This window comes from Lepus europaeus, chromosome 11 (genome assembly GCF_033115175.1).
Source record: "Lepus europaeus isolate LE1 chromosome 11, mLepTim1.pri, whole genome shotgun sequence".
NCBI lineage: Eukaryota > Metazoa > Chordata > Mammalia > Lagomorpha > Leporidae > Lepus > Lepus europaeus.
Genome location: NC_084837.1, coordinates 40,510,638 through 40,518,934, shown reverse-complemented (window position 1 = coordinate 40,518,934; position 8,297 = coordinate 40,510,638). Strand labels below are relative to the sequence as shown.

The 8,297-nt window shown below is 46.4% G+C and overlaps 1 pseudogene; it reads right to left on the bottom strand.

Moving 5' to 3' along the window:
- Positions 1 to 1,773: 1,773 nt before the first annotated feature.
- Positions 1,774 to 6,867, bottom strand: LOC133770465 (ATP synthase subunit alpha, mitochondrial-like; annotated as a pseudogene).
- Between the last annotated feature and the right edge of the window lie 1,430 nt (positions 6,868 to 8,297).

Here is an 8,297-nt window from a genome sequence, read left to right as displayed (position 1 = left end):
CCTGAAAGAACAGGCCATCAAAGAAGGAGGTACCTTTCTCTGAAGGAAGGCGAGAACTTTCACTTTGATTATGGCCCTGTCTAAATAAGGTCAGAGTCTGTGAACTCAGGAGGCTTCCATAGCCTTGGCAGCTCATGACAAGAGCCTCAGGTGATTACTGACATCATAAATAACAATGTCAATTGTTAAATCAACAACAGGAGTCACTGTGCACCTCCTCCCCATGTAGGAGCTCTGTCCTTAACGTGTTGTATTGTTGCATCCACTCATCAGCTAAAATAGAGTATTACAAAAACCAGTGACAGTCACACATGAATTTATGGAAAATGAGAAGCAAATGAGAGACAAATGAGAGGCAAGGTGACCAACAGGACCAACCACCGATCGGGACCAACACTCCTTACCAGAGTGCGGCCCTCAACAGCGGGTTACACGGTTTTTTATAGTATTCTGTCCACTAGGGCTCACAATTTCAAACCCAGCCCCTGGTATGCAGTGAACAATAAAATCAGAATATGGTTGTAAGATAACAGTTAACAATAACAAACCCAATAACAGATCCAAGATATGGTTGTAAGATAACAGTGACAGACACATTTCGGTCAACCTAGTTCCTGGGAATTTGGGCCCAGATAGTTTCACACAATATACCCTTAGCCATTAGCAAGCAAAGCTATTATATATAGAAACAAGAGATCTGCAGTTAGCTTTTAGCCATACTCACTCCATTTTTATTCTGATTCTACATTACTATGTGAATTAACAGTAAAACTAGTATTCAAACAGTACTTTATACTTTGTGTGTCTGTGTGGGTGCAGACTGTTGAAATCTTTACTTAGTATATACTAAGTTGATCTTCTGTACATAAAGATAATTAAAAATGAATCTTAATGAAGAATGGGATGGGAGAGGGAGTAGGAGATGGGATGGTTTGCAGGTGGGAGGGTGGTTATGGGGGGAAAACCCGCTATGATCCAAAAGTTGTACTTTAAAAATTTATATTTATTAAATAAAAGTTTTTTAAAAAAAGCTTCCACCTGCAGTGCTGGCATCCCATAAGGACACCAGTTCTAGTCCCGGCTGCACCACTTCCTGTCCAGATCTCTGCTAATGTACCTGGGAAAGCAGTAGAAGATGGCCTAAGTGTTTGGGCCCCTGCATCCATGTGGGAGACCAGGAAGAAGCTCCTGGCTCCTGGCTTCGAATGGGCCCACTCCTGCTGTTGCAGCCATTTAGGGAGTGAACCAGTAGATGGAAGATATCTCTCTCTGCTTTTGCATCTCTGTAACTTTGTCTTTCAAATAAATAAATCCTCAAAAAATAAAAAATTTAAAAAAACCCATATCACAATCAAAACCACTGTGTTTCTTGTGCAGCCTGAAGTAAGAAATGCTCAGGCAATTCGGGGACCTCCCAAACTAGACTGTATTTCTCAAAGACAGCAACCATCCTTGCAGCACCAGTACCCAGCTGGGGTGCTTGATAAATGTTCGCTGACTGAGTGTATACTAACTGCTCATGTTAATCATAAGTGTATTATAAGTACCCACATCTTTTATGTTAGAATTAGTTCATACATAGTCCCTTGGGAACCAGTGCAAACACATCAATTGTAATAAGCGGTGTAAACACTTATAAATTCTTTGAATTGATTTTTCCCCATACAATATGCAATCTTTATTTCTAATGTGATTTCTATACATCTGGAATATGAGAGCAATCCTTTTACAAATGGAATTGATTTCACTAGAAGCGACACTGAGAAAACCAAACTAGTATTTGGTGTGACTCCAAGGAACGTAAGCTTCAAGTCCAGCCAGGAAGTGTTTTGCAATCTCCTTCAGCTTTGCAGCTGCCCCTTCTGGTATCCTTCCATCTGTCCTGATATTTCCTAGCAGGGCTTGGTATTGAATAACAACAGGAGAAAGCATTCTCAAACTTTGTCATCTTGCTGGCGACAATTTCTCACAATACCCCTGTACGACAGCACCAACAGCAGCCACTTGTCTTCAACAAGTAGACAAGGGAAATACTGTTCATGCTTCGGCAGCTCAGTCAGATGCACACTGCTACTCAAGAATTGTTGACTGGCAACATCAAGGTCTGAACCACACTGAGCACAAGTAGCAACCTCGCGACACCGAGCTTCATGGTACCTGCTTGGTTCATAGCCCTGGTTTGAACAGCAGACTGACACGGGACAGACCATTATTAAGAGAATAATTCTGTTTCCAAAAAGATTTGCCCATCAGTGACAGAAGTGACACTCACGGGATGTAGGCAGACACATCACCAGCCTGTGGAAGCAGTCAAGGAGCCACCGCCAAAATAACTGCTCTCTCCAGCAGCTGGGAGCGTGGGTGGAACACATCACAAGGAGCGGCCTCGGGGCCACGGCATGGGAAGAGCAACGGCAACATCGGACATAAGCTACAGCCTGCCTAGATCAGTCAGCGTAGGCGATCTGAGCACGTTTGCCAGTCTCTCGCTGCCTCATAGAACAGCCCAAATAAAGAGCAGGCAGGACGTGGGGCAGCAGAAGCAGCAGAAGACAACACAGTGAGGGTTTGTGTCATGGCAACTGCATCTGAAAGTCTTCACCAGACAGCCACAGTGAATCTTCCTGGACCAGTAGCAACTAGGAGACAGTACAACTTCTCCTCTTCACCAGATCCATCACTGAAACGTTTCTGGTCAATGACGGAATCAGTAGAGATCAAGTCTTCCCAGTCTGTCACCAGTAATCGTCTTACGCTGACCACACCCACAAGGCACCCAGCTTTCCATAGCCTTCACGTCTGTCTGCTTTGGTTTCCACACAGAGATTCAAGGAATGATTCTAGGGAGCTTCAGGCAAACCTGTCTATGAGTCTTGGAACCAAATGAACTCTCTCCACCAACGACATTGCCAAGGGCAAATACTACATAACCCAACATCTCCTCACCAATTGGAAGGCCCACAATGGCTCCCACCCTCTTCACAATGTCTCTTTCCTTAATTAGGTCATTGTTTCCAAATGCCACAACAACAACACTGTCAGGTTCCAAGTCCAGAGACATCCCTGCAGCTTGAAGAAAGCTACCATTTCTTCTGCTTGAACATTCCGCAGTTCCTGCACTTGGACAATACCAACACCAATACTTAAAATAGCCAAGAACCTTCAAGGTCAACAGAACTATCAGCTCTAAGAATGTGTTCTTCAAGAATAAAGAACAAGGGGTCAGTGCTGTGGCGCAGCAGGTTAAAGCTGCCATCTGCAGTGCCAGCATGGCCATATGGGTGCCAGTTCAAGTCCAGGCTGCTCCACTTCTGATCCAGCTCCCTGCTAAGGTACCGGGGAAGGCAGTGGAAAATGATCCAAGAGCTTGGGCCCCAGCACTCACATGGAAGACTCAGATGAAGTTCTTGGCTCCTGGCTTCAGCTTGGCCTAGCCCAGGCTATTGTGGCCATCTGGGGAGTGGACCAACAGGTGGAAGATCTCTCTCTGTCCTTCCCTCTCTCTCTGTAATTCTGACTTTCAAATAAATAATAAAGTCTTTTAAAAAAAAAAGAATCGAGAACTCTAATAAACAAATGAAACTATATCAAGCTGAGAAGTTTGTGCACAGCAAAGGAAACAATTAATGATGTGAAGACACAATGGATGGAATGGGAGAAAATACTTGCAAACTACATGTCTGATAAAGACATAATATCCAGAATATATAAAGAACTCAAGAAACTCAACAACAACAAAACAAGAAATCAAGTTAAATGTGCAAAGGCGCTGGCGTTGTGGCATAGCTGGTTAAGCTGTGGCCTGCCAGCATCCCATATGGGCGCCAGTTAGAGACTCTGCTGCTCCACTTCCAATCCAGCTCCTTGCTAATGCACCTGGAAAAGTAGCACAAGATGGCCCAAGTGCCTGGGCCCTTGCAGCCTCGCAGGAAGAAGCTTGAGATTCCTGGTTTGCAGCCATTTGTGGAGTGAATCAGTGGATGAAAGATTCTCTCTCTCTTTTTCCTCTTCTCTCTGTAACTCTGCCTTTCAAATAAATAAAAAATAAATCTTAAAAAATGGGCATTTTTTCCAAAGGAAAAAATACAAATGGCCAAGAGACACATGAAAAAAATGTTTGGCATCACTAGCCACTAGGGAAATGAAAATTAAAATACAAAGAGGTAGGTTATCACCGCCCTCCAGTTAAAATGGCAATTATCCAAAAATCAAAACATGACAAGTGCTGGCAAGATTGTGGGGAAAAGTGTACCCAATACATGTTGGTGATAATGTAAATTGGTACGACTATCATTGAAAACAGTGTGGAGGGGCTGGCACTGTGGCGCAGCAGGCTAATGCCCTGGCCTGAAGCGCCAGAATCCCATATGGGCACCCATTTAAGACCCAGCTGCTACACTTCTGATCCAGCTCTCTGCTATGGCCTGGGAAAGCAGTAGAAGGTGGCCCAAGTCCTTGGGCCCCTGCACCCACGTGGGAGACCCGGAAGAAGCTCCTGGCTCCTGGTTTCAGATCGGCACAGCTCTGGCCATTGCGGCCAATTGGGGAGTGAACCAGCGGATGGAAGACCTCTCTCTCCCTTTGTGCCTCTCCTCTCTCTGTGTAACTCCACCTTTCAAATAAATAAATAAATCTTTAAAAAAAGAAAACAGTGTGGCGTTTCCTCAGGAAACTAAACTAGATTTGCCATATGACCCATCTCTCCCACTCCTGGGAATATATCCAAAGGAATGAAATCATAGTAGCAAAGATTTAGAATAAATCTAAAATGTCTATCAACTGATGACTGGGTAAAGAAAATGTGGTATATAAACATAGTGGAATATTATTCAACCATAAAAAGAATGAAATCTTGACATTTGCAACAAAATGGATGGAACTGAAGATCATTAAGGGAAAACAAGCCAGATCTAGAAAGGCAAATACCACGTTTCTGTTGTTTTTGGAGTTAGCACATATAGAATATAGAAACTGTGCAGATGTCATGTAATTTGGTATACAGTTATAAACAGTTTCACTGAATTATACCATGTACACAACAATATATCCTTCTTTCCCCTTGTTTCAAAATGAACAGAGAGCATCCCAGCTAACCAGTGTTCTGAAGATGAGTGCTAGAGACACCCAGGTTCCTCGCAGTAAGGACTATCCCAAAGCATCTTGGGAGGCATCCCAGCCCGCCAAGTGAGGGTGGGGCCTCAGACACACACAGACAACATCTTTCTGGCGTCCCCTCTTCTGCAGCCGCAGCTTCCCAACCAACTCTAGGCCGATGTTTAGCTTTTAGCTTCGACTTCCTCCCTCAGTGTGGAGTGCAGAAGTCAGGAAGCTAAAAGCCTAACCTATAAGCGCTGCAAAAGCCACAGTGTGGACTTGCACCCTCCCAGCCCTGGGCTCACCCTTAGACGGTAAAAGTCACATCCAGTCCAAAGGTCTGCTCTGTTCAAACAGCCAGCCTTCTAGCTCTTACCAATCAAAATGCCTTACTTCTCCCCATTGGGACCCACCTGAGCTGGGAAGCCTGTTGTTCAGCTGGGATGGGGGGGGAGGGTGTGGAGTGTTGTGGGACATACTCAATGCCTGCTCCCCCAGGTGCCTCTGCGGCCTCTGGCTCCTCCCCACGTTGCAGGAGCGATGGAGCAAGGGAGTGGGGATATCAAAGACTTCCCACGCTGTGGGTCTGTCAGCTGAAAGCTGGCCTCAGCGCAGACAACAAACAAGTGCTGGCTCTTGGCCTGCTGAGGAACCCACAGTTGTCACCAGCAGGAGTGAGACTGCCTCCAGCTGCTCCCCAGGGCTCACCTCTCAGCTCCAGTTTCCTCCTGCCCACCTCCAGCCGCTTGATGCTGGGTTTGTCTTGCCCCTGCCCCCAAAGATCCTCTTTTGGATTTTAAGGACAACAAAGTTAAACAATCATTAATAATTGTTATAGAGGAGTGGGCATTTGGCCCAGAGGCTGAGACACTCCCCTCCCTCCTCCTGCCTTGAGCTGCTTGCATCCCTTATCAAAGTGCCTGGGTTTAAGATCCAGCCACTTGTGATTCCAGCTTTCCACTAACGCACATGGGAAAGGCAGCGGCTGATGCCTCACGTACTTGAGTCCCTGCCACCCATGTGGAAGGCCCAGATGGAGGTCTGGGTTCCTGGCTTCAGCCTAGCCCACCCCTGACTGTGGCAGCATTTAGGAAGTGAGTCCATGGATGGGAGATCTTTCTCACTCTCTCTTTCTTTTTTGGGTGTGTGTGTATGTGTGTGTGTGCATGCATGCCTTTTAAATAAAGTGAAAACCAATGTAAAAAAAATTTAAACTCACATAAAACTCTGAGGGGACAGCATTGTGATGTAGTGGGTTAGGCTGCTGCCTGAAGTGCCAGCATCCCAAATGGGCTCTTGTTTAAGTCCCAACTGCTCCACTTTTGATCCAGCTCCCTGCTAATGACCTGGGAAAGTAGTGGAAGATGGCCCAAGTGCTTGGGCCCCTGTATACACGTGGGAGACCCAAGTGAAGCTCTAGGATTCTGACTTAGGCCTGGCCCACCCTCACTATTGTAGCCATCTGGGCAGTGAACCAGTAGATGGAAGACCTCTGTGTGTGTGTGTGTGTGTGTGTTTCCCTCTCTCTCTCTGTAACTCTGCCTTTCAAAGAAATAAATAAATCTTTTAAAATGAGAGAGAAAAGAAGATAAAAAGAAAGAAATAGATAAAAGAAAACTCAGCCATAAAGCAAATCCTCAGTTGCCTTTCCCACACCATCAAGGACTGAGAGCTCGAGTGTTCTTTAAAGAACAAGCACTGGTTTTGCTGGCTGCTGCCAGTATCAGAAAGAGCACCCCCGACACGTTCAGATAGACCGTTCCTCTTGTGCATGTTCACATTAGTCAGCACTTCAGTGAAAGCCCAGGCATTCTTACTGTATTTATTAAGACTTGAAATAGGCCAGCACCGCTGCTCAATAGGCTAATCCTCCACCTTGCGGCGCCGGCACACTGGGTTCTAGTCCCGGCCAGATTCTGTCCTGGTTGCCCCTCTTCCAGGCCAGCTCTCTGCTATGGCCCGTAAGTGCAGTGGAGGATGGCCCGAGTGCTTGGGCCCTGCACCCACATGGGAGACCAGGAGAAGCACCTGGCTCCTGGCTTCGGATCAGCGAGATGCGCTGGCCGCAGCGGCCATTGGAGGGTGAACCAACGGCAAAGGAAGACCTTTCTCTCTGTCTCTCTCTCTCACTGTCCATTCTGCCTGTCAAAAATAAAAAAAAAGACTTGAAATAATGTGATTCTTCAAGGATATTAGCTCACATTGAAATGGTTTCATGCTACATGGAAATCTTTATTTACTGAAAGACAAAGGTACTAGGTACAAGACGATTATCTTTTTTAAATATTTATTTATTTATTTGGAAGTCAGAGTTAAACAGAGTGAGAAGGAGAGGCAGAGAGAGAGGTCTTCATTCCACTGGTTCACTCCCCAATTGGCACAACAGCCAGAGCTGAGCCAATTCAAAGTCAGGAGCCAGGAGCTTCTTCTGGGTCTTCCACGTGGGTTCAGGGGTCCAAGCACTTGGGCCATCTTCTACTTCAACTTTTACTGCTTTCCCAGGTCATACCAGAGGGCTGGATTGAAAGTGGAGCAGCCAGGTCTCAAACTGGCACCCATGTGGGATGCCAGCACTGCAGGCGGCGGCTTTACCCGCTATGCCACAGCGCCAGCCCCTAGAAGGTAGAAGATTATCTTTTTTAAGATATCCTAAGTTCCAGGGCCAGCACTGTGGCACAGTGGATTAAAGCCCCAGCCCAATCCCTTCTTAGCCTTTTGGCTAAGATCAAGTAAAGCCCCAGCCTGCAGTGCCAACATCCCATATGGGCACTATGCTTGAGTCTCAGCAGCTCCATTTCTTTCTTTCTTTCTTTCTTTCTTTCTTTCTTTCTTTCTTTCTTTCTTTTTTTTTTTTTTTACAGGCAGAGTTAGACAGTGAGAGAGAGAGAGACAGAGACAAAGGTCTTCCTTTTTCCATTGGTTCACCCCCCAAGTGGCCGCTACTGCCGGCATTTTGCGATGATCCGAAGCCAGGAGCCAGGTGCTTCCTCCTGGTCTCCCATGCAGGTGCAGGGCCCAAGGACCTGGGCCATCCTCCACTGCACTCCCGGGCCACAGCAGAGAGCTGGACTGGAAGAGGAGCAACCAGGACAGAATCCAGCAGCCCAACCACGACTAGAACCCAGGGTGCCAGCGCCGCAGGCAAAGGATTAGCCTAGTGAGCCGCTGCACCGGCTGCTGCTCCACTTCTGATCTAGCTCTCC